At 35.7% G+C, this 25840-nt stretch overlaps 1 long non-coding RNA gene across 1 annotated transcript; it reads right to left on the minus strand.

Annotated features, from left to right (window-relative positions):
• Positions 1 to 654: 654 nt before the first annotated feature.
• On the minus strand, positions 655 to 20184 carry LOC118501690. The gene is made up of 3 exons (XR_004904331.1): positions 20173 to 20184; positions 16205 to 16209; positions 655 to 809 (listed from the first exon to the last, which is right to left on the minus strand). It is a non-coding gene; the product is annotated as an uncharacterized LOC118501690 (long non-coding RNA).
• Between the last annotated feature and the right edge of the window lie 5656 nt (positions 20185 to 25840).

Genomic DNA, 25840 nt, shown 5'->3' on the forward strand with positions numbered 1-25840 from the left:
GCAGTTGTCCTCATTTCCCCCACATTACTCTCCTCTGCCCCACCCACCCCTACCTCCCACACACAATCCTACTCCCCACCATTGTCTTTGCCCATGAGTCCTTTATACACAGTCCTTGACGACCCTTCTTTCTCTCGTTATTCTCCTTCCCCTTCCCCTTGGGTTACTGTCAGTTTGTTCTTTATTTCAATATCTCTGGTTATATTTTGCTTGCTTGTTTGTTTTGTTGATCACGTTCCACTTATAGGTGAGTTTGTATGGTATTTGTCTTTTACTGCCTGGCTTATTTCACTTAGCTTAATGCTCTCCAGTTCCATCAATGCTGTCACGAAAAGTAGGAGCTCCTTTTCTCTTTCTGCTGAATGGCAATCCATTGTGTAAATGTACCACTGTTTTTTGATCCATTCATTTACTGATGGGCACTTAGGCTGCTTCCAGCACTTGGTTACCATAAATTGTGCTGCTGTGAACATTGGGGTGCTTAGGTTCTTTTGAATTGATGTTTCAGGATCCTTAGGGTGTAATCCCAGCAGAGGAATTGCTGGGTCAAAAGGCAGTTCCATTTTTAGTTACCTGAGGAAACTCCATACTGTTTTCCACAGTGTCTGTACCAGTCTGCATTCCCACCAACAGTGCACTAGGGTTCCCTTTTCCCCACAACCTCACCAGCAATTTTTGTTTGTTGATTTCTTTGTAATGGCCATTCTGACTAGTGTGAAATGGTATCTCATTGTGGTTTTAATTTGCATCTCTCTGGTGGCTAATGATGTTGAAAATCCTTTCACATGTTTCTGGGCCCTCCGTATGTCCTTATCCTTTAAAAATACATTTTTAATTTTAAAAACAAAAATTATATTTGTACATCTAAACAAGGTGAATAACAGGGTGCATATTTACTGTCCTGCAGGAAACAACTAAAAAAATTATGAAACAATGACCAGGAATATGATAATTCTGAAAAATGCAGGTCTTCATTTGCTTAGTTTTAGGGGTTGTAAGGAGTGCAAGTAGGAGGGAGAATATGATACTTTTTTGGTATGATGGACATGTTCATTATCTTGGTTGTGCTGATAGTTTCATGGGTATATGCATATGTCAAAAGCTATTAAATTTTATGTTTTAAATATGTACAGTTTATTTTATGCCAATCATATATCAATAAAGCTGTAAAATGATAGTCCTATTTATCTGAATTTATAGCTATGGGGATTGCAAAGAGTTACAGTTTTAGGTGCATATGGAAGTACTTAGAATTTTTTTTAAATTTTAATTGTTGTTCAAGTACAGTTTTCTGCCTTTTGCTCCCATTCCAGCCCACTCCTCCAGCCCTCCCCACCTCCCTCCCATTTCCACCCCCCCCCCGTTTTTGTCTGTGTGTCCTTTATACTTGTTCCTGTAAACCCTTCCCCTTTCCCCCTGAAATTCCCTTCCCTCTCCCCTCTGGTCACTGTCAGCCTGTTCTCTATTTCAGTATCTTTGGTTATATTTTGCTTGTTTATTTGTTTTGTTGTTTAGATTCCTGTTAAAGGTGAGATCATATGGTATTTGTCCCTCACTGCCTGGCTTATTTTGCTTAGCATAATGCTTTCCAGTGCCATCCATGCTGTTGCAAAGGGTAGGAGCTCCTTCTTTCTCTCTGCTGCATAGAATCCCATAAGTGTACCATAGATTTTTGATCCATTCATTTACTGATGGATACCTAGGTTGCTTCTAGCACTTGGCTATTGTAAACAGGTAGAGAACTACAGACCATATACAGAATCAATGCTTCTGGTACTAACAAAATTTTTTGTATGATGTTTTAAAAGAAACGTCATAGTTGCCTTATCTCCCTTTGCATTTCTAGTTAATAATACATTGGGGAAATGTAAATGATTGATCTTCTCTCCTTCAATGTTTTATAAATCCTATGATAGAGACCATTCAATATTTATATTTTTTGTTTTCATGTGAGCTAAACAGACACAATCTTCTGTTTTGTGGGATAGGAATTGTAACACAAGTATATAAAAATATATATACAAATGGCTCTGGCTAGTGTGGATCAGTAGATTGAGTGGCAGTCTGTGAACCAAAATGTTACAGGTTCAATACCCAGTCAGGCCACATGCCTGGGTTGCAAGCTAGGTCCCCGGTTGCAAGCTAGGTCCCCAGTTGGTGGAAGTGAGAGGCAACAAATCAAAGTATTTCTTGCACATTGATGTTTATCTCCTTCTCTTTCTCCTTCCCTTCCCATCCCTCTAAAATAAATAAATAAAATCCTAAAAAAGCTGTACATGAAATGATTTCATAGTTCCTAATCTCTTCATAGGATTTACAATAGTGGTAAGAAAGACATATCAAAAAACCATAACACAATGCAGAATAAAATACCTACTAGTAAATATACATTTTTATCTTTATAATGTGGTAAGGCAACATCTATATAGGACCCATGAATTCTGGAATGAAGAGGGGAACAGGGAATGGTGAGATGAGAGGTTTCACAGACATGCGAGGAAACTTTTAGACATACACTGGGGTGTCAAACTCATTTTCCCTGGGGGCCATATCAGCCTTGTGGTTGCATTCAAAGATCTGAAATAATTTTAGGGCTGTGTAAATGTATTCCTTAACTGTTAAGGAGTTGTAATTATATTTCTCCCTTTGAAGGCATCCATGCAGCTGATGTGGCCCTTGGTGGAAATGAGTTTCACACCCCTGACAGGGATGGATTTTGAGGTACACACACAGTAAACACTCAAGTTTAAGTCCTTGTACCAAAGTGGTAACTCTTGGAGCTGCCTCTTCTCCTAGACAGCTGTCAGTCACCCCTTGTTCTTCCTTATGCATTTATAAGGAGTCGCTCACTAGAAAATGCTAATGCTTAACCTCAAACTGGGTGTTCTTTATTAGCTGAACTTTGGAACAAGAGGCAACAAAAGAGCTGAAGTCATGTACTTCAAGCCAACTCCTTAAATCATTCTGTGGGCACAAAATATTCTGGACACCTAGCAGTTCAAACCTCACATGGCTGTAACTCACCATGTCAGGTTTTTAATTATCTCAAAAACTTGAATCAACACCGAATTCTATCCAAAGCAAAATGAGTGTACATTAATCACAGAATATTTTAGTCACATGGCCTCTTTCATCCCAGAAAAGTTCACAACTCTTTGGTCTGTTTCTCATCACACTTAACCTGAGGAGAAGGGATAGCAAGTAGCTTTGAAGAGATCGAATGGGAGAAGGTTGAGTGTTTAATTCAGACGGAGCTACGCAATAGTTGCAGAAAGCAAGCACTTTCTTGTACTGGGTCTCATTTCTAGAGTTACCGTATTATATTCTCCCTGGTGATGAAACAGTGGGCGATAGCTTATTTATAAGTCCACTAAAGTCCTAGGCTGAAAATAAGTCTTGAGAGGAACTTCTAATACCTACCTAATAGGATACCCAATATTGAAAACTGGTAGCTTTTGTAATGAAAAGTTTATGAATATATTTATAATTACTGAATAATTGATTAGCTTATTAATATCACTGACTTGGGAAAGCAAATCCACAGGACTGTCTCACCAATGGTATTGATGATTTAAACTAAACAAATCAGAAACTTTTTCTCCTCTTCAAACCAAGATATTAGTAAAATATCCTCCACTCCTTCCTGTTCTCATGGAAAAGCATGTCAAAAACTTGAGAACTGAGACCATGATAGAAAAATGACATGTCTTTGAAGCATCAATTTTTTATTAATAACTATTATAAGATAAATTAACATGAAAACAGCAATTTTAAAACTATGCTCCCTGGACCCTTGTGTGCTTGAAGACTTATTTCAACCTTCTGCAAATAATAAGGTATCAAACTGCCCCCTGCTGTGCCCTGTAGAATCAAGTCCTCTGAAGAGTTTTTAAAATCATTTCATTTCTTTTATATGTTGGAATTGTGTTTAAGATTTTATTATAAAGATGGTATCTACTAAATAAGCTTTAAAACAATCTATTAAAAGAAAGTTACATATGAATGTGAAAGGATAATTTCATTTGATATTTATGGATAAAGTGAGATTTGAAATAAATGGTGTACTTAATAAATCATTTCTAAGACAATTAGTCCACTCCTTTTCTTTTAACATTCTGAGTGAGACTTGCGTTGAACAAATTATTTCTTGTCTAAAAGCAGGATTAAAACTATGATCCTATAGTAAATTCAGGGATAAAACAGAAGATTGGTTGTTTATTCATTCTGAAATATGTAATGAGCCCTCACTCTGATCCGCGCCCCGCACTAGGCTAGGGTTGGCTCCGTACCTGTTTTCCTGTGGATGTCAGGCTGCGGAGAGAGATGCAAATGTAAACAAATGCAGCTGTGACATTCTCTGGCTAGTCACTGGAGCATGATGGAATTTATCTTTCTAACTTTAAGTCGAACTTTATTTAACTTTTCTTTCAGATCCTATCCCCGAGGAGGTGGTAAATTCACAGTGCTCAGTTGTTCTGCCTCGCCCACACCGGCTTCACCTGGGTTTCTATCTTGCTTTCGTAGCTTATTTCCAGGATGTTGGGGAGGGTATAGGTCCATCAATTACTCTGTATTTCATCCAATCCCACAGGCAGTTGATGAAACATATCCCAGAATGAGTATTTTCAAGGAGGTTTTGTTAAATCATCCCTTGTGGTTGTTTTCAAGGGCCTTTTTGCTGAAGCAGCTTCCTCAGCTCATCTAGTGTTGAGCACACATGTGTGCACTCAGGGTTTGGTACTTGAAAAACAGACAAAGATCACCTGTTGATTGGGGGTAAAGGTTAAGTGATGGGGACACAAAGTAAAGATAAATAGCAGGTGAAGTAGGAAGCAATTGGTTATTTCTTTTTACCCTGTTACCCTAACATATGGAACTGCAAATGAGTAAGGAAAGGGCTCAAAACCAAAATGGTCAAGACAAGAGTGGCAGCCAAATAAACTAACAAACAGAAATGATCAGCATTCTTGAGTGCAGAGGAGGAAGGTAGTGCTCAGAGAAGTAGTCCTAGGGCAAGAGTGATGCCCATTGATTGATGTCTACTGCTTCTGGAACCTCTACTCTAGCAGTATTCCTCTTGGTTTGATGTGACCACATTATATATTCTTGGCCAACATTGTTCACAGAGAAGTGCATTCTTAAGAGAAATATTCACTAGGCTTATTAGCCTGTCTACTTTAGAAAGTCTAAAATATTATCACACAAAAATGTTCTCACAAATTTTTCTATAGATGTGGCAAGGCATAGCTGGAAGAACATGGGGTTTGGAATCAGGTACGTATGGTACCTGAATCTAACATAAGCTAATTAATTTCAATGAGATTCAACTGTCTCATCCATAAAATTTGAATAATAATAAAAAGTAGGGTGGTTGTTAGAACTCAATATAAAAAAAACTTAATACATTACTTAGCATAGTTCTGAAAATATGGAAGTTTAGTATTATGGATAGGGATAATGACAGGAAAAGTAATGCCTCCCAGATCAGAAGATATGCTATGAATGTGAAACACTTTGGGTATTATGAATTTTTTTTTTAAACCACAGTCAATCTAATGATTTTATGGCCTCATAAAATCATAAAACTGGAGAGATTCCAAATCTCTCACCTTTAGTAGTAATTCTAATAATTAATAAGCTTTTTTTGTACCTTGAAGTAATCCAAAATTTTAAGTGCAAAATTAATTAGCTATTTTTCACTTTTGGAATGTTTAACTTTCAGCTTTTTAGCTGAATGATTAATAAAATGTAATTATGTTGAATTTAAAGGAAAATATAACAGATTTCTCTTCTTGGCTGATACATCATTTAGCAATTCCACACAATTTAACCGTACATGGGATATGTATTTAATAAAAAAAAATACAAACATATAAAAGAGGCAAAATTCCAATATTTTTTACTTGTGTATATCAAACTCAATATTTACCTTAATCGGTTCTTAGAATAAAACTTAAACATGAGGCCCTTATCATAGATGGCTATAGTTAATCTCAAATTAAATACTTTATAATGGATGGGGCCATAGATGAATATCTTAGAAGAAGATGAGAATAATCCGAAGGATTTTAAATCATTCACATTATAACCTTAGACTAATATGTGAAGGAACCCTAGAAATCATCTAGTTTATCTCTATATTTTTTTCAGAAAAATATCTGAGCCATTGTTAATTAAACAAATGAACAAAAACAAACAAACAAACAAAAACAAACAAAAACAATCCAGCCAGACACCATAAGCGGCAAATGGGCTGGAGGATGGGAGTGGCTGATTGAATATAACACACTTCCAGTTATAAAATGAATTAAGGTCTGACAAGCTAACGTATAACATGATGACTACAATAGACAACTCTGTATTGTTCATAATTGAATTTTGCTAAAAGAAGAAAACGTATGCATTCCCACACAAAAGGTGGGCATGTGAAGTGGTGGATTTATGATCTCAGTTGAGGGGTCAAATCATCATATTCTACACTTTAAATATTTTACAGTTTTATCTGTCAATTATACCTCAACAAAATAGGAAAAAAAAGATTTTTATAAAAATTACGGTAGGAAAGACACCAAAGCATAAAAAGGTCTAGTAAACTGAGTAAATTTTGAAAAGAATATTTTAAAACTTCTGTTATCTTGAGCCCTGAAACAAACCAGTTACAATTAAGCAATTTTAAAAACAAAATTTACTCTTTATAGACTAACCCTACTGAACTCTTACAGAGTATACTTTGGAAGACAATAAAGAAATTATTTAAATAGAAAATTGAATTTACATAGTTCATCCTTTAAAGGATGTAGTAACTCAAGATGTATAAAATATGTTTTTCAAAACATTCTTAAATTAAACTTTCATGTTTCTCATGACTGATAAATTGAATCTGACATTCCTCAAATCAATTATAATTTTGTATGAGTTTAGTTTTCTTGGTCAAATGGCATTATAAACTATTTACTATTAACATCAATTTTCTGGTTGAATGATGAAAACTTGAAAAACACAAACTATTTTGTCCAATAATGAAGATATGTATATGAAGTGTGTTCAGGAAGTATCCAGCCACATAGTGTGAAAATAGATATATTTATTGAAGAAGGTATGAGACATTATACATAGGACAATGATGCCTCCGTCCCCTGCAAAGTTATGACCTTTTTGAGGAAATCTGGTTCATTGGTAGTGGTTTGAATCAAGTCATTAGCAACAGCAGCACAATGTTCCTTCTGCCCTGGTAGCAGAAGATTTGGAACAAATTTTGCCACAACACATTTCATGCCAAGATCCCGTGTCAAACTCTTAGACATGGCAGTTTTTGGAATCCCCAGATCAGCTTCTAGTTCTCACACTGTCAGTTGCTGGTCTTTGTTGACTGCAGCCCCTACACCATCAACATTCAGGTGCTCTGCTTGTTGCAGGCCTTCCAGAACATAGATCACTTTCAACAGATTCTTGGCCATCTTCAAAACATTTGTGCCACACTTTTACTTGTGCTGCACTCATTGCACTGTCATTGAAAGCCTTCTGAATCATCCAAATAGTTTCTGGGAAGAATGTTCATTGAGCTTAACCCAAAATTTGATGAAGATTTATTGCTCTACTCGCTCAGTCATTTTGAATGCAATGGTCACACAGTACACATGCCCACCCAACGGCGTGCACTGCCCCCACTGACTAGTACAGTGAAGTAGTCATTGTTCACACATGTGCATGCCAGTCCACTCTCCTTGGCTGCTAGGTTACATCGATATTGTGCAAACCAATTTCATTTTATTAACAATGGCTGGATTTTTCATGGACAGATCCCGTATTTAACGAGATTGTGCTATTTACAACTGTTTTTTCAGTTACACTTTAGACAGTCTACTAAAGTTTCATCACTTAGTATTTTTGATGTCTGCTCCAGTATGATTTCTGTCCCAGTGTACGCCAAACAGTCACCTTTATTAATATTTGTGGTGCCTACCTGTTGCCAAGTCGAGTAACCCGCTGACCAATTCTCAGTCAGTCACCTTACTTGATATTTCTTGTACAGATGATCCTGCCATTCTCTTTTAAATACCATTTGTTATATTTTATTGATTTAGATTTTGGGCCACCACATTCTCTTAGCTTTCTTCCTATATCACAGACCACTTTGTACTACAGAAATCCTCCATTTTTATTGCAATTTTTAAATGTTGCAATGCTTCGAAGTTTAGGACTTGGACATCTTTTTGCCTTTATATATTCATTTCCCACAGGGTGTATATCTTTAAAAATATCAAAGACTTATCAATTTTAATCTCCTGCTTAGACTTTCTTCCATAGTCAGTGGTCCAACTACGTGCTCGACATTCCTACTTAGATGGAATAGGCATTTTAACTGTAATATGGCTATAGCCTAAAATTTGATATTTCCACTCATGCCAGTTTTTTTCTCCCAGTTATTTTATTTTTAGCAAATGACATTGTCTTGAAATATATTCCAAATATATATTTATCACTTTCACTGCTACTATCCCAACCAAGCCACTAGCTACCACCTTAGACGTTGATTAAGGAATAGTGCAATAGTCTCCTAATTTGTCTCTCTTCTAACACTTTTGTTTCTTCTCATAGTCTATTCTTTCACACAATAGTCATTGTGACTATTTTAAAATAAAAATCTTCTTTCTAAGTCTCTCAAATTATTTTCACTCCTTTGAATCAACTATTCTCCTCTATATGATCTGCTTTGCTTAATTTCCATCCCTCATTCTTTTTCTTTTTACCTACTATATATTTCAACCAGTAGGCTTCTTTTCTATTCCTCAAGCATGCTAAGCATATTCCCAAATCTTCTGAAAATCTTTTTCTTTTCTAGGAATAAAATAAGCCTCACTCCCTTACCTCATGCATACCTCTGCTCAAATAGCAACTTCTTCCCTTACCCACCTGGTCCAAAATACTCACTTCTATTTACTCTCTATTTAAATAAGCATAGCACATATCACTACCTGACGTTATCTTATTTGTATAGTTGTTTTTAACTTTTTATTTTATCATCTGTCTACCTTATACAAAAATAAGATCTGAGTAGGAGAAAGACTACATCATGTATTCTTATAAGAATAATGACTGGATGACAAACTAATTGAATAAATAGATGAATGAAGAATGAATGAATTACTTAATTAATTAAAAAATTTTAAAAGATTTTAGAGAGAGCAGAAGGGGAGGAGAAGGGGAGGGAAACATCAATGTGTGGTTGCCTCTCATTTGCCCCCTACTGGGGACTTGGCCCACAACCCAGGCATGTGCCCTGACTGGGAATCAAACTGGTGACTCTTTGGTTTGCAAGCCCACATTCAATCAGCCCGGCTATACCAGCTAGGGCTAGCTACCATGTTTTGGAAGGACTATTTTAAAATTGTCCACTTTAGCTAGAAAGCATACTAGAAAATTTATTTCCCAATCACTCTACAAAGAAAAACTTTAATGTGATAAGGTACTCTGATAGAAGTTTTGAAATGTAAATAAAGATTTTTTAAAAAATTTAGTTAGTATTTTTCTAGTGTATTGAAGAATAATTTCTAAGTGCTAATTAAAAAGTGTTAAATACAAGTATCAGAAAAAACACTTTCCATAACCAGGTAACTTTCAACAACTTTTATGCCTTTGGCATAAGTGAACTGCTATATAATATGTTTATCGTGTTACTAGTATAGAAACCTTCAATATTGCTTGGGAAGAATTACTGAAAATTAAGTATCTATGGGATGCAAAATCTCTCATAATTATAACTTACCTGTAGAAATATGATTATATAGGGTAGGCCAAAAACTTCATTTGTTTTTTTTCCCATTAGATGGCTCTAGTAGGGCTTAATCGTCTTTAACTTCATTTGAAACAATTTTGTTAGATTGTATTTTGACAGCATCATATCAGCATGCATTTTAAAAAATGCTTATCAGTATTGCTGAATTTTTGTGCAGCCATTTTAACATTGAAGATATAAGAAAATATACAACATTTTCAGTATATTATCCTTTTTTACTTTTCAAGAAAGGTGAAAACACAACTGAAATGCAAAATAAGATTTGTGTGTTGTACAGAGAAGATGCTGTCACTGATGAAGCATATCAAAAGTAGTTTGCAAAGTTTTGTCATGGAGATTTCTCGCTGAACAATGCTCCATGGTCAGGAAGACCAGTTGAAGTTGATAGGGATCAAATCTAGACATTAATTGAGAACAACCAATGTTATACCACATGGGAGATAGCTGACATACTCAAAATATCCAAATCAATCAAGTTATTGGTGGAAATGAAAAATGTGTCTTTTATTTTATGGAAAAACCTATATGAAATTTTTGGCCAACCCAGTATCTGCTTAGTGTTGTCCGTGGTATTTGCATCAGAGAGATTAACAGGATGTTTTCTAGACATTATTATCAGTAATAAGAATGGGGCAATAAGAATGAGGAACTAGGCAAATTAAGTGAAATCTCTTGTATTTAAAAGTTCCAAAAAGCAGACACAAACAGATTTCTTGTACAATCTTCCCAAAGTGTCCAGTGATGATTAGGTTTCTTTTACTCTAATTTCCCACAAACAGTACCTGCAGATCTCTTCCATTCTGCAAAGGTTAGCACTATTAATACTTTATAAATGACATTATTTAAAACTCTGTAATTCACATTACTTTCATTTGCTGCCAAACCATAGGGCCACAGCTCTTATCATGTAAAACCACTGAAAAAGCTACTTTGCAACTTGATTCCTTAATGGTATAATGCAAAAACACAAAAAGATAAGCATATTTCAAGACTTATATGTACACTTGAGGCCTTATATTTTACACTCATCTTTTTTCCTGCCCAGTTACAAGTATATTATTTTCACAAGGGCACAAGGCTTTAAGTAAATTAGCTCATCGAGGTGATTTTGATATGCTAGTATCCATATTGCGACCACAGTGATTTTTCTGAGTAAATCTCCTGAATTTTTTTCCCTTTACACATGTTTTATCTTTGCTAGATGATTCAAGACTAAATAAGTCTGACCTGTATTTAATCTAATTATATTATGGGATAGAGTAGGCATATTCTTTGATGCTCAATTAAGAAAGAGATTGATTTCTAAAACATACAGCTGTCTTGTCAAAATCTAGAGTTTGCACAGAGCTAATCAGAGAGTCCTCTGGCCACCTTCTGCTAAGTGATATAAAAGAAGAAATTCTAGTATCTAAATGTTGAAGAGAAACTAAGGGTTCTCCAGGCTGAAACCAAAGAGCACTGTACAAGAAGAGATGCCTTTGATAACACCTGCCTTTTATCAGTAGTGGCTGATAAACTCCATGTCTGATTTAATTTTAAATGTTTCCATATATTTAAAAATAAAGTATTTATTCTACATGGAATATGCAATTATAAATGTGTTCAGATGTAAGAGATTGTGATTTTCACTTAATGAAGAATTCACTTCTCAGCGCGCTGATGTGACTTTTATTCGTGGGAGCTCATCAAGGAGCTGTTTCTTTTCCGTATAATGCAGTTTACTTTATACAACCAGTCAGCCTTCACTGGCTGATTACAGTAATTTCCTTTCCCTAGTTACCCTGGGAAGTCTTTGATATTATAGAATCCCACTGACTGGTGCCATAGGGCAAACTTTTGTATATCTCTGATATGAAATGTTCTGCATGGGATGAAAGGGATTCCCCAGAAGTGGATTTAAAATCCCTTTTAGCCATTTTCTGCTGGCTGTTCATTCCGTGACTGTTACGTGACATACCCAATAGAAGTTTCCGTGGGTAATTTTTAACACCTGCACATTCATACATTAACATGCTGTCCTGATTATTAGAGTCTGTATTTTAATTGTTTTATATTTGTTTTTACTGATTTGCTTTGATTCTTGCCCAAGTTTACTCTTTTTTTTTTAACAATTATGTATTTTTATCTGTAAGGCAAACTGCTCTGCTATTTGCTGATGGGTATATGACAATGAATAAACTATACATGGTTCTGTATCTTGCATTTCTACTGTAGATGAGATCAACACTAAAATAAATAATTGATTACTTAAATAAAACTATTGTAAAAAATCTTAAAGAAGCAAGCCCATTTTACAAATTCTATTTAAAATAATCATGTGCGTTGCTTGCCATGGTCAAATCAGGCTACTGTAGCCCACTGAATAATGCAGAATTAATATTACTAATCTCTTTTTTAAAAAAGGTCATTTTAGGGCTTTGCTTAAAATAAGTGAGCTGGCCTCTGAAGGCAAAGGAAAATGATAGTCTGTATGCTGTGGTAAACATGAGACGGAGGGCATTTTGTGCAGTGACTTTTCACGTCAACAAACTTTTTGGATCAATTAAAGGGACCTAATGAATTGCATGGTGCTTGACAGCTTCAGAAGGAAACCAAAACAGCACCGCGACCATAGATGCTGCTGGCTTTGGGTCTGAGTCCGTGAAACTTCAATACAGATTAAACTAATTCTACTTTTCTGTTTTATTTGTTTTTGTTGTTTTGGATGTTTTTATTTTCTCCAATGCAACTGTAATCTCTGTGGGCATTCAAGTGTATATTGGGTGTTTCTTATTTCAATTTATTCTCTACTGCTGTCAGAAAGTATAACAAATGAAGAATTATATGCATTCTTAATAACTTGGGGTTTATTTAGCTCTTAATACTGAAAGATGTACCTGGCTATTAAGATCGAAAATGCATTTTAAAATATAAAAAATAATATAAAATGTGAAAAGACTCCTGTTTTAATGATATGCAGCATTAAAAAGAAAACCTATTTTCTAATTTGAATCACTATAAACAGAACTTAAAATGAATGTATTTACCAGAATTTTTAAAAAAGAAGTGAAAGTGTTTTGAAATGTTTTGAGTAGATACCCGGAAGAGGGATTGGTGAATAACATACTAAGTCAAATAAACCAGACAGAGTAAGTTAAAGAACTGTATGATTTCATTCATAAGTGAGATATAAAGCTGAAGCAACAAATAACACACAAGAAAATTAAAAACTCATAGACACAGACAGCACCATGGTGGTTACCAGCAGGAAAGGGTATAAGGAGGTAGTAAAGGGTCAGTTATATGGTGATAGAAAACAATTTGACTTTGAGTGGTGAATATACAATGCATTATACTAATAATGTATGATAGAATTATACAGTTGAAATCCATATAATCTTATTAACCAATGTTACCCCCATAAACTTATTTTCTAAAAATAAAAGTTAAAGTGTGGCAATTATGTAGAAAAAAACAACAGATACCAGGGCATGCGCTGGCTATTTTCCAACTTTTAGTTCTGTTATGAGCACACGTGGCAGGAACTGGCTTCAGCGATTGTGGGTTGCGGCGGCTTCTTTCATGAAACATTCTTCATTCAAACCTATTGGGGCCATCGTGGATAAAAAACTTGCCATCCTTTAGTTTTTGCAGTTTTACATGTATTTTTAAACTTGAACCAGAAAAATCATTGCAATATCTCATCTGATTTATTAAAATGAATTTTATTAAAACGAAAACTGCCCCATTAAACAATAAAAAAGGTGGAGGTAAGAACAAGTGAATTGCACATGTAAATGACTTTAACCAGCTTAATTGAAACATGTTTAAATTATCTTTCACTTGTAGTTATTGTGTTAATAAAATAGATTCATAAACCTTAATACAGTATGAGATTTTACAAGAAATATTGCTACATAAGTATTATATTATTTATTTATATAGTTATAAGCATACATTACCATGACTACTACTTCTTAAATTATAGAGAACAAAATTTGGTGGAATTTTATACATATAAACACCAGTTTTTACATATTCATTACTATTTAGACAATTATTTAAGATGATGAATTTTAGAAAAGGGTGTGCAATGTCTCCAAATTGTGTGACCTCTGGCAAGTCACTAGACACCAACAAATCTCAATATTATATCAGTGAATAGGGAGAGTAACAATGACCTTGCAGTTTCCTTAAGGATTAAGTGGAAAAACATACAGATAACAGTGAGTAGGAAGTCTCACCTTTAGTACGTGCTCAAAAGCATATCATGCCCTGGCTGATGTGGCTCTGTAGATTGAGTGCCAGCTTGTGAACCAAAACTTCTGGTCCAATTCCCAGTCAGGGCACATACCCAGTTTATGGACCAGGTCCCTAAACCAATTGATGTGAGAGGCAACCAATTGATGTATCTCTCACACATGGATGCTTCCCTCTCTTTCTCCCTCCCTTCCCCTTTCTCTAAAAATAAATAAATACAATCTAAAACAAACAAAAATATTGTGAAAACAATTTAGCATTACACATGGAGGGTTCAATGGAACAAATGATTACATACACAATCCTGTGTCATGTCTGTTAACCCAGAGGAAGAGTGTCTTTTTATAATTACTCTGCTGGAAGGAACACTATCTTCTAATGATCTGTCAAGTGAGGGCCCTCTTTTGCAATTGAACCTTCCAGGAACAGCACTTTCTCTCCCCATCTTTTTTGTTAATTTTCACAAAAGGTCCTAATGTGCTAATAGTGGCCCTAATCTTAGATCACTTTAAATTTTAATGATAGAATTCTCATTATTGACTCACATTTTATTCACTATTCTCTAGAGTCCTAAATCACTTTCAAGTCTGCTAGCATCAAACCATTATCTCCATTCTACTTTAATATTCTAGTCACTTGGGCCAAAGAGCATGCTCTTAAGATAGTGCTACCCTATAAAACATAAGATGGGAAATTCTGAAGTCGTAACTACATTCAAACCCTGGATTTGTGACTCCAAGGGAATTGCTTGATTTTTTGGAACTTTTGCTTCTAAATATCTAAAACATGGAAAACAGTAATGATCTGTAGGGTTATGGTGAAAATTAAATGATATAACTTATATAAATGCTTACAGTACTGTGTCTCATCCATAATAGCAATTAATAAATATTGACTCTTACATTTATATTTCTATTAAATTTAATTTATTACATTCATCTCTTTACTTCCACTGGCAAATATAGTGTTGTCTTCTCATTTTTCCATCTCTGATAATAGTAAGCATGTCATCCATGCATTTATAAGTTTAAAGTTTAAAGAACATTAATGCATTAAATGTTGGAATAATAAGAGGACAACAACCAGGGCTCATAGTATCCCATAGCACACCTCACCCTTGGTGAATATCCATCAGCTCACATTGGAGATGGTTATTCAACAATCAGTTAATATATTTGTTTTACTTGAATTCATTGTATATGTTTATTGACACAAGTATCCCTGTCTGAAAAACAAAATAAGTTCTGATTAGCTGAAAAAGGTTTAAAAAATGTGTATTGAGTTTTCACAAATCAAACACAGACAGAAAAAACTCTAAGCACACGAGTAGAAAAGGTATACGAAATACAATCTAAAATGTCATGTGACATTTGCACTAAAAATATGCTTCTATCATGAATATAATGTTAAATCTCCAATACATCTGGCTACCTCATACTTGAAGACATTATTTATTGTAGCACTCATTTTCCTGATCAGGCTCAGTTGAATCTCTGACATAACCTGAATTTTCTTTCCTTTAGATTAGCAATTAGAAAATATCAAAGGTACTGAGTTAATAAAACATTTTTAAAATATTTAACTATAAATCTGAGCACACGTATAAGAATAGTGTCTGGAGGGATATATAGCTGGGACTAATTTACTTCTTCAAAGATTCCCTGAGGTATGAGCAATGAACTAAACCCTTGTGAACTACCTCTGAATCCTATAATTAAGTTGAACTTTCTTTGAAAGTAACACAGACATAGAAAATAACAAAAGGTCCAGAATACACAAAGGAGTTAATTTGTTACCTCTAACGACTGGATTTGAATTCTGTCAACCCCTCCCCAAATTGGAGAAATGTAGAAACTCTGACATTAAACTTGGATAATTTTAGGAACTCATTGAAATTCTTTAAACAAAACAAAGCACTTTAAAACAAAACTCCAAAGTTGTCAATTCAGATTAGCCAACGATTTTCCTAAGTGAAGAATTTAGAAAAAATATATGCCTCATAGGATGGGGTTTCTCTGTAAGTAAGCAAGGGTAAAGGGAAACTGAACAACTGGCCAGTTTCAAAACTGATAGTTTCTGTTGAGCCTTGGTGGGGCAACGATGCACAGCCTGGAAGCGAGGGCCTGCTACCCAGCCCAGAACCCCTCCTTAACCAACTCATCACGTTACCTCCTCTTCCCATTACTTCTTATATACCAGGCGTCTTCTTAGAGAGACGGGATAGCAAATATATTTAAAAGAATTTTAGAAATTGAAAATGAAATAAGCTGTAATGTTATCATCCAGTAAGATTTTATTCATTCATATATCTTAGTCTACTAAAGTGAAAATGTATTTTATAGAGTGAGAAAAACACTAAAAATATGATTTTATGTGCTAATATTTTAAACTGATAGACTTTCATGTATAATAATGTTTGTTGCCACATCTTTATCACATATTATTATTTTATTATTACATATTTTGGTGTATATATGATAGACTAATCTGTATCAATAAAACAATAATTTTAAACAAAATCCACACCCTCATTTTTAAATGTTTAATAGAGAATCATTTGTTTTACTAGCTTAGGAACTGACTTAGTAAATATATTTTTGGAAAATATTTTTTCTCCTATTACATTGTCCCCCTTAGAATTATTAATATAAATATCTACCCTAAGGCTCTTTGTGTATTTTTTTTCAAAAAGAAACTTACAACTTAAAAACAACTGTAAATGTCAGCCAACTTCTGACATTAACTGAGCACATAATAATATGCCGATCATTGTGAAAGGGGCTAGGGATGCACTGTTCACCACGTCAGTGAGGCGCTCGCTTTTACAGTGTTTATATTCTAGATAGACCATAAACGATAAACAAAAAAGTATTTATCTTCATTCCAGATCATATAAAGGTCCATAAAAGCAATCAAACAGACAAATGAAATAAAGTGTTTGTGAAAGGGGGTAAAGACAACAAATTTAGTTGGGGAAGGCTTTTCTGAGCAAGACAGGAATAATGGAGAAGGAGACAGAGGTCCCAGGGAGAGAGAAGGGCAAGAAAGAGAACACATGAGACAGACAGGTTTCCCCTGTCCAAGGAATAGAAAGGCTGGTGTGAGTGAAACAGGGTAAGAGATTGAAGTTGAGGACATTGTCAGTCATGTGAAATTCACTAACAGGATTAAAGCAGGAAAGAGACATGAACATAATTCACATTCTAAAAGGCCATTCTGGCTATTGTGTGGGCAGTGGGTATCTGTAGGTAAGAAAAAAAAAAAAAGGGAGCCAGGCTGCCATCACAGTTCTCACTTGACGGAGACTGGCGACTTGGACCAGGAGGTGCAGAGTAGAGATTGTGAGAAGCGGATGGGTGAGAGCTATCCTTTGCAGATAAAGTCAGCTGGGCTCAGTGATAAACTAGGATTGATGTGTGAGAGAAAGAGAAAATGCTAAAATAATTGAAGTAGGCCTAACCTGGTTACTCCCAAGAACTCAAGAATATTTTACCATGCCTAAGACAAGTCCTTGCTGAGAAAGAAAGAAGGAAAGGAAGGAAGGGAGGGAGGCAGAGAGAGAGGGAAGAAACTACAAAAGCAAAACAAACAAAACCTTCAACATTTTTCTAGTCAGTTTCTGCAATATTCTTCATATTCCACACTCACTTTAAAAAATAAAAGAAACAAAGATGCCAAATGTGTAATTTGAAGAATCTTCTACTTCCTTGAAGCAGGAGTAAGGAATGACTTTTACAGTCTGCTGTGTGGTGTAAAGCCACATCAAACCCTGACTAACCCCTCTTCTGGTACCATGAACACCTACTGAAGACCTACTGGTTATAATTCACACTTGCCCAAGGTGATGGAGGAGTGACCCTCCATAATCTTTTATTCTCTTTCAATAATTTGAAATGTTCTTATCCATCTAAAAAGGAAGAACTTGGAACTTTTATAGGATCCCTCAGGGACAGATACGTTTAATTTAACACAGTGTGTGTGTATATACACAGTATAAATGGGTACTTGCGTTACACATATGGAAATATATATATGTATATATCTATATCATGAACATTTTCAGCTATAATTTCTGTTTACTGTTCACTGAATCATTTGAACTTGGAGGGTTATAGAGGATGGAGCTATGCCTACAAGAGATAATAATTTACTGTTAAGCATTCTCAGAGGAAAACCATTAAAATAGGCTTATGTGTTACAGGGTTTATTATCTAAGGGCCTGAGTCTCCAGTAACTACTGTGCACCATGCCAGGTCCCAGGGGAGACAAGCAAGAGTCAGCATTAGGAAAACACATGTATTGTTTATTAGTTTAGGAGACCGTATTTAAAATTTAGTATTCCATTATACTAAATTAGATTATTTGGTAATATAAAGCATCTTGTTATTTGGTTATAGGTAGATCTATAGACTATATGAAAAGCAGTCTTGGAATTTTTATTTTATGTTTGCACGCTAATCTTAAACTTTTAACTCCGGGTTTTCCCATCCAAGTTGAAGAAATACTCATAATTCTCTTATAATGGCATAACTGATTAGATTATAAAGACATGAATCATCAGATATTTTCTTGGTTTCTCTTTCAGGAGAAAAAATAATAGGGATTATTATAGTTATATTATTTCATTATCATTAGTGATATGATGCTGAGCAGGCTACTGGGACTGAGATTTAAAAAAACAAACTAATCCTATCTTGATAAGAGGCTAGATTTTTATAATCCATCAGAAATCAATAGTAGAAATTATGCCATTAAAAATGTGTTATATCCAAGACACTGACCTTTTATTTAGAGAGATCATGTTTTTTCAAAAAGCGTGATGCTGCTTCACCTCCACCCTCCCTTCCCTCAGAGGCACAGCAATTTGCTGGTTATGTTACTGTTCAAGTCACTTAGTCGGTTCTTGTGGAATGCTTTGATGTTCCAAATAAATCTCATTATACTGGAGATCAAAGAGGACAATGCCTTCCACCAAAGCAGTACAATACTCCAATTAGCATTTCATCTCTGGGGAGTCGTATAGGTGCCTACTGCGTGCCCAGAATACGTGATAGGACTAAGTGGGTGTGACAGTGACAAGTGAATAGACCCGAGAATGGCAAAATGTGCCGAGAACAAAAGGTGTTCATGTTCTCTCATTATAAAAGTGCTTTGTATCATTAATAATCCTAATAACTATGATTAAATGGCTATTTTATTCCATAGCTTCTTTCTCTTGGAAATATAGCATAGAGTAAGATACAAGCTAAAATGGTAAAGCTAATTACAGAGGGAACTGTCCTGACTCTTCCATAAATGGGGCTGGAAATCGGAGTCTAAGGAACTAGACTCCGGCTTGGGAAGCAGTAGCACAGTTAGGAGTGGTCCGAGGTTGTTGAAAGAGCACGCCAGCCGATGCTTTTGGCAGTAGATCAGAAACTTTCCCTCTGACTGTGTTTGCTTGCAGGAACTATCTGAAAAAGCTGCGTTTCACTCCCCAAGCCCTTGAAGTCAGCTTAAGCATCCCACTATTTTTGACTAAGTTGGGATGAAAGTTTTTGCTGTGTGGTTTTATGATCTGCATCAATGTTCAGTGAGTTTCACTTCAGTTCTACTGTCATCTGGGAGAACTACCGGGTAATTCCCTTGGAATAGCAGCAGAATTTTTAAAATGAGCCCTTGCCTGTGTTCTCCCATTTCTCTTTAAAAAGTTCTCTAGCACTTCCTCCAAAACTACCATCTGGTATGCAAATGACTATCACATGACACACACCCATTTCTTTCTTAATTATTACCCTTAATTCTACTTGAAAATCCATTGTAGATTTATACAAATTAATTTGTTTTGTACTATATATCCAAAAGGATTTCAGTATAATTTTTGTTACATCTTAAAAATAGGCAGGAAGCCTCAGTTGGCTGTTGGTTGGTTCTTTGGCAGATGGTCTTCTCCTTAAGGCTGCTCAAGGGCCTTTATGACAGGGCAGCTGCCTTCCCCCAGACCAAGCGACCTAAGGGACAGAACAGAAAAAGGCAACGCTTTTTCTTTTTTATAATTTTTAAAATGTTTTATTTATTTATTTTTAGAGCAAGGGGGAGGTAGAAAGAGATGGAGAGAAATATCAATGTGTGGTGGCCTCTTGAGTCCCCAGCCCCACTGGAGACCTGTCCTGCAACCCAGGCATGTGCCCTGGCTGGAATTGAAGGGGGGGCCCTTTGGTTTGCAGGCCTGCACTCCATCCACGGGGCCATACCAGCCAGTGTGGCAATGTCTTTTATACATACAATCTCATCCACCATGTTCTATTCTTTAAAAGCAATTCATTAATTCCAGTCCTTATTCAAGGTGAGGAGAATCAGGCTCCACCCTTGGAAGGAAGGAGTATTGAATGATTTGTGCTCTATTTTAAACCACTATACGATAGAAAGGGCTGGATCTCCATTCAAACTGGCTTGTGTAATTCTCTTATAACCTGAAGGAGCTTCCTCCCTCTCTGTCTTAATATTCAGAGTACGATATTTACACACCATGGCAGGAAATGGAAATGCATGAGGTTTATAAATGCATGGGTTTAATAGAAGCAGGGCAAAAAATTCTCTACAGAAATAAAGATTTATTACATAACAGTGTACTGTATACTGCACCAACAAGATGTCATTGAAAAGGCACTTATCTTAGTGTCAAAGACAGAAATTTAAATATATGTAACATAGTTCCTGGTTGGGAAGCCTTACGCAAGTTACATAATCATATTCCGTCAGCTGCTTCGATTACTTAAATGAATCCTCGTAACTCAATAAGGTGTATAATATTGGTCCCATTTCATAGAAAACAAAATTGAGGCTCAACATCATTGCAATAAGAAAGGGGCAGAGTCAATATTATAATGCAAGTTCTGTGTATTGAGGCTGAAACTGCTTTGCTCTCTCCTGTCCTTTCTGGGGAAGAGAGAAAATTTATCAATTACTCAACGTAACATGTATGAAAGTGTATAGTATTTTATAGTATTTCCCTTTTAATGTAGTTAACATCAATACAAAAAATAGTCTTATAAATACAACTTGTTCTTATTGAGAAATACTAGATATGTTTATATTAATCAACAGGATTTTAATTATCAGTGGTTTCTAAATAGGTTTTTACCTTAACACTTAGTTAGGCTAAGTAACCAAACAGTACACTAAGTTACAATTATTTAACCCTATGTATTGTCTTGCTCTTTAGTTTTTTATCAAGGATGAGACTGAGAGTAGACTCATTACTTAGGTGTAGTGACACCCTCCAAGTAAACGCTGGATCAGAAGTGCTCTTGTGTAGTTTATTCCTGTCTTCTGTCTTCAGAACCCACATTCAGCCTGTATCTTGATTATATTGCAGATAGAGAAAAAGGATATAGGAAAGGTCACCCATATATAAAGATGCCCCAAAATTGCTCACTGTATACTGCTTTGAACCAAGTATTGAATACTAATGTTGAATAGCTTTAAATGAAATCAAATCAAGTCATATTTGTAAAGCTTAGTGGATGCCTGATAACTCAGAATCATTCACTCTGCTTCAAATACTGCAGGTTTATCTGGTATTTTGAATTTATTGAACACTTAAGCTATTAAAATGTTTATACCCTATGTATCCAGATTGGAAGTCTTGGTTATAGAATAAAATTTTATCGTTGGAAGGGGCATTGGTCGAATAAAGCATTTAAAGTTGGATGCCATTTCCACAAATTCTGGCCTGTTTTCTTCAGGCTGCAGTTAGCTTATTTTAGAGTTTAACAAGTTATAGAACTATTGAGTATTTAATATGACTGTAATATACGACATGACAACATATTGAGGCTGAGAGAGTAATCAATTACAAAGTTCCCCCTTAATATGTAAGAAAGAGGTTGTATGCCGGGCAAGCATGAATCACAAAGTAATAAATGTCCCAGAAGATATTAACAAATGTAAATTGCTGTATAAATATTAAATAAATTACATGATATTTTAAGGCTCTGAAACACTGAATCACTTTGCGAAAGACTAAATGTCAAACTAAATAATGCATGTTTATACTTATTTCTTCTGTGGACCATTATCACAACTTTAGCAACACTGTTTGCTTTCAAATATGTATACCCAGCACATACTCACTTTTGCCTTTTGCCACTTATGGCTCGATTTTCTGCATTTCAGGCACTAACTTCATTTCTTTTGGAAATAATTCAAAGCTTGATGTTTTGGTGGCAACTGGTCCCTTGCCCTGCTTGGAGAAATTGCTAAAGGAAGTTGAGGAATGGAAGGACCTTACTAGGGGATTGGGGTCCTGGGAAAATAATGGCCCTTAACATTTGTACATAGAAGGAATTAGTTCCACTGAAGTTCAAAGGCAACTTTAGAGATTAAACATTCATATATTGGCAATCTATGTCCTGAGGGTGATATCTAGAAGGAAATGTGGAAGGAGGAAGGTTGTGCTGGTGTGAAAGGAATTTTAGGCTGAAAACAATGCAAGGATTATACCATTAACATCAGTAGTTACTGTTGTGTTACCACTCTCATTAACACTGTGTTAAAAGATTTACTTAAATCTTGCAGCAGTCCCTTGCGAAAATTGTTTCATTTTTAAAGCTCATTCCAGTGAGGTAGGTTTCTACTCTCACTTTTACAGATGAGGAATTTGTCACTCAGAGGAGGGACACGCTGTGATCATTCCCTCAGTGAGATCACACCCCATGAGAGTAGCAGTAGTTTATGTACATCTAACAGTCTGCTCTGAAGACAGCCCTACAGGTGCACCACGTGTCTCCTGACTGCAAGCGCGCTGTGCTCTTTGAGATGGCTGGCATTTAGGATCACTTTCAGTGTCATCATCCTTGGAGGTCTTCCCATTGTGCACCGTCTGGAGTACACAGGGTTACCTTACCTGCCAGTCGCTGATGGGCATAGTGCGCCTATTGGTCACTCAAACACACTGAGTTTGAGTTCTTTTCCCCCTTGCATCACTTTGGTGGAACAAACAACATATTTCTTCACTCAGTGCTGAGAGGGAGTGGAGTGCTCATTTTCCCAACTATGTCGAGTAAACCGCCAGGACTGGACTGGGTCCCTGCCGGTGCTGGGAATGAGTAGACTTCGGTGAGCAGGGACTTTAGAATGACACAAGTCACGAGAGAAGGACATTATCAGCACCATGATTTTCCAGTGGGCAAGAGGACATCATTCGGGAGGGAAAGTAAAGTACACATCATGAGGGAGATTTTCTGCAACTTTACAAAATTTGCCTTAGGGACATCACCAAGGAATTTGATGGAGACCAACTGAAGGATTCCAGAACATCATTCCAGGACTCAGGAAGACTAGTATAACTACACACATCTGAGCAGGAAACTAAGTCAAGGGCTGCTTCATTGTGAAACACTTACTCCACAAAGGAATCATCTAATGAGTAGAAATCATTTCTATTCACATAAATAATTAAAGAGGTCAGTTCCTTGAAAGAGAGCACGGAGTCAGGTACATTGTCTTGATGTTCAGCTGTCTGTGTCCTGCTCTTGGCTGACTTTTTTAGAATTGAGCAAATGAGGTGTGTTCTTCATTCACAGATGGAGACTCGAAGGGGAATAAGTGATTTCGCTTTAGTGTAACAGGCATCAAAGACAGTTATGCCATTAAACATCTTGATGGTAAATGAACACAATTCCTTATTTTGGCATTCAATAATCTACACATGCAGGCTTTTTGTGAATCACATGTCTGAAATCTATAAGCATTGTTTACCATTTTATTCTTTAATGGTAAATATTTGACTGTTTCCATTTAAAAATGTGTAAATTTCACATGTAAAAATTAAAATCTAAAATGATGATTTCTGTCAGAAATCCTGCACTGCAGGGGTTTTGCCTTTGGTCCTAAACTAGAGTGCTTCTGTTTTAGTTGTATCTTTGCTTACTATATCTTCCTCACTAAATAATTAATGCGCATTAGTAAAGGTTAACAAATAAAAAGTGGTAATAACTAATGATCGCTATCATTTGAGGACTTCATGAGACTGGAGGAAAAGTGCCTCATATGAATTCCTGCGTTTGAGCCTCACAGCAGTCTGCCTGGAAGTTTGGCTTTATTCATCCCTAGAGAGATTTTGTGAAGTTGTCTGTGGCTGCAGGTAAAGAGAAAGCATGTAGAGATTTAAGTCAGAGGCTGTCTGACTTCAAAAGCTCATTCTTACCAGCTTGCAATATTATGCAATGTAGATACATATGCTACTAATACAAAGTTCCTCTTTGCCTTCTATTTTATTTTGCATAGTGTGGGAAAGGCCTGGTGTTCTCTGGAGTGAGAAGGAGGACAATTTTGATTGCCAATCTGTCTTGTCCTTCCACCTACTCACAAGGCAATCTAAAATTAAGTTAAAATATTCCCCATTGCCTCAAGTAAAAAAGATGTAATCCAGGGGGTTCTAATTCACTGGTTTTTATTTTGATCAAAAAATGTCTTGTATTTTTAAATTTTCAATGGTTTTGTTCTCTAAAAAAACATGCCAGAAACATTTGAAGTTTTGAGAAATGTACTATAAGGTAGCTATAAAGTACTACAAGGTAGATGAAACTTTTGCTTTATCTTAAAAAGATCTCTCAGAACTTCAGCCTAAAACAAATAAAAGAAGACTAAAGTAACTGAACGGAGGAATGAGATAAGCCTAAATAAAGAAGTTATATTTTATAGCCACCCTCACACAACGATCTTGTGCCTGGCCACTGTCCTTGCCTCTCCTTTTGCCATCTGTCCCCTCCCTCCTCTGCCTTCCAGCCACCCAGGCTCTAGTTTGCTGAGATGCTACCCACTTTCTTTCTCAGTAAAGGTCTTGTTTAACGTTATAAACTATTCTAAACATTCAGAAAATTCAGAGCAAAAATACAACTAAAACTGTTGTAAAAAAGTTACAGTTTACATAAAAATTGAACTTGCTCTCTCAAAAGTATTCGTAAATGTTAGAGTGGTGACCATGATCTACGCTTGCTCAAATAAATGCTCAGTTTACTAACAACAGCCTTGCTTCAATGTGTCTTTCTCAAAGTGTCCTTCCCCCACTTTCCCACCTACTATGCTCTCATAACTTTGTGATGATGGCAGTTTCTCTTCCGCAGCAGATGCTCCGTGACTCCTGGGACACGGCAGCCCTAGCGAAGGGCAGTCCTGGGGATCATCGGTTCTTCAGTACAGATTCTTCTGGGGTTCTAAGCGAGTCTGCTTGCTTTGTCCTTTGAACCCCATGTTATAAATATTCCTGGGATTAAAAACAAAAAATGCTCCCAGTCACTTCACGCCATAATATACTTTAGAGATGACAGATGCCTTAGTCACAATCTATTCTCACCATTTTACTGCTACCAGTATGTGTATATGTATAGAATCAGAAATATCAATGTTTGACCTAACTTTCTGTGGTTGTTTAAAACACAGACATTTTACGCAGAACATGTACTGATTACATATTTAGCTATGTTTTCTTAAAACAATGTGAAATAATGTATTTATGATTATATTCTGTGGGAATTTGTCTTTAATTGTCAAAGACAATTTAATCCTCATTCGACAAGTACATTGATATTAGACTACCCTTTGCCTAGAAAGGAGTCATTCAGTTTGAATTATTTTTAAGGTACTAAAAAGCAAAAAAGAAACAGAATGTAGAGTGGTTAAGCTTGTTTTATTAAAAAAATCACAGTTTTAAGTTAGAGCAAAGAGTATCAAAATTCAGAAAATTAAAGTCATGACTGAAGCTAAACTTGGGGAGAGCTTTTCTTAATAAAGAGGTTCACATGATTCTCAAGTTCAAGTGTC

Source organism: Phyllostomus discolor, chromosome 1, assembly GCF_004126475.2.
Source record: "Phyllostomus discolor isolate MPI-MPIP mPhyDis1 chromosome 1, mPhyDis1.pri.v3, whole genome shotgun sequence".
Taxonomy (NCBI): Eukaryota; Metazoa; Chordata; class Mammalia; order Chiroptera; family Phyllostomidae; genus Phyllostomus; species Phyllostomus discolor.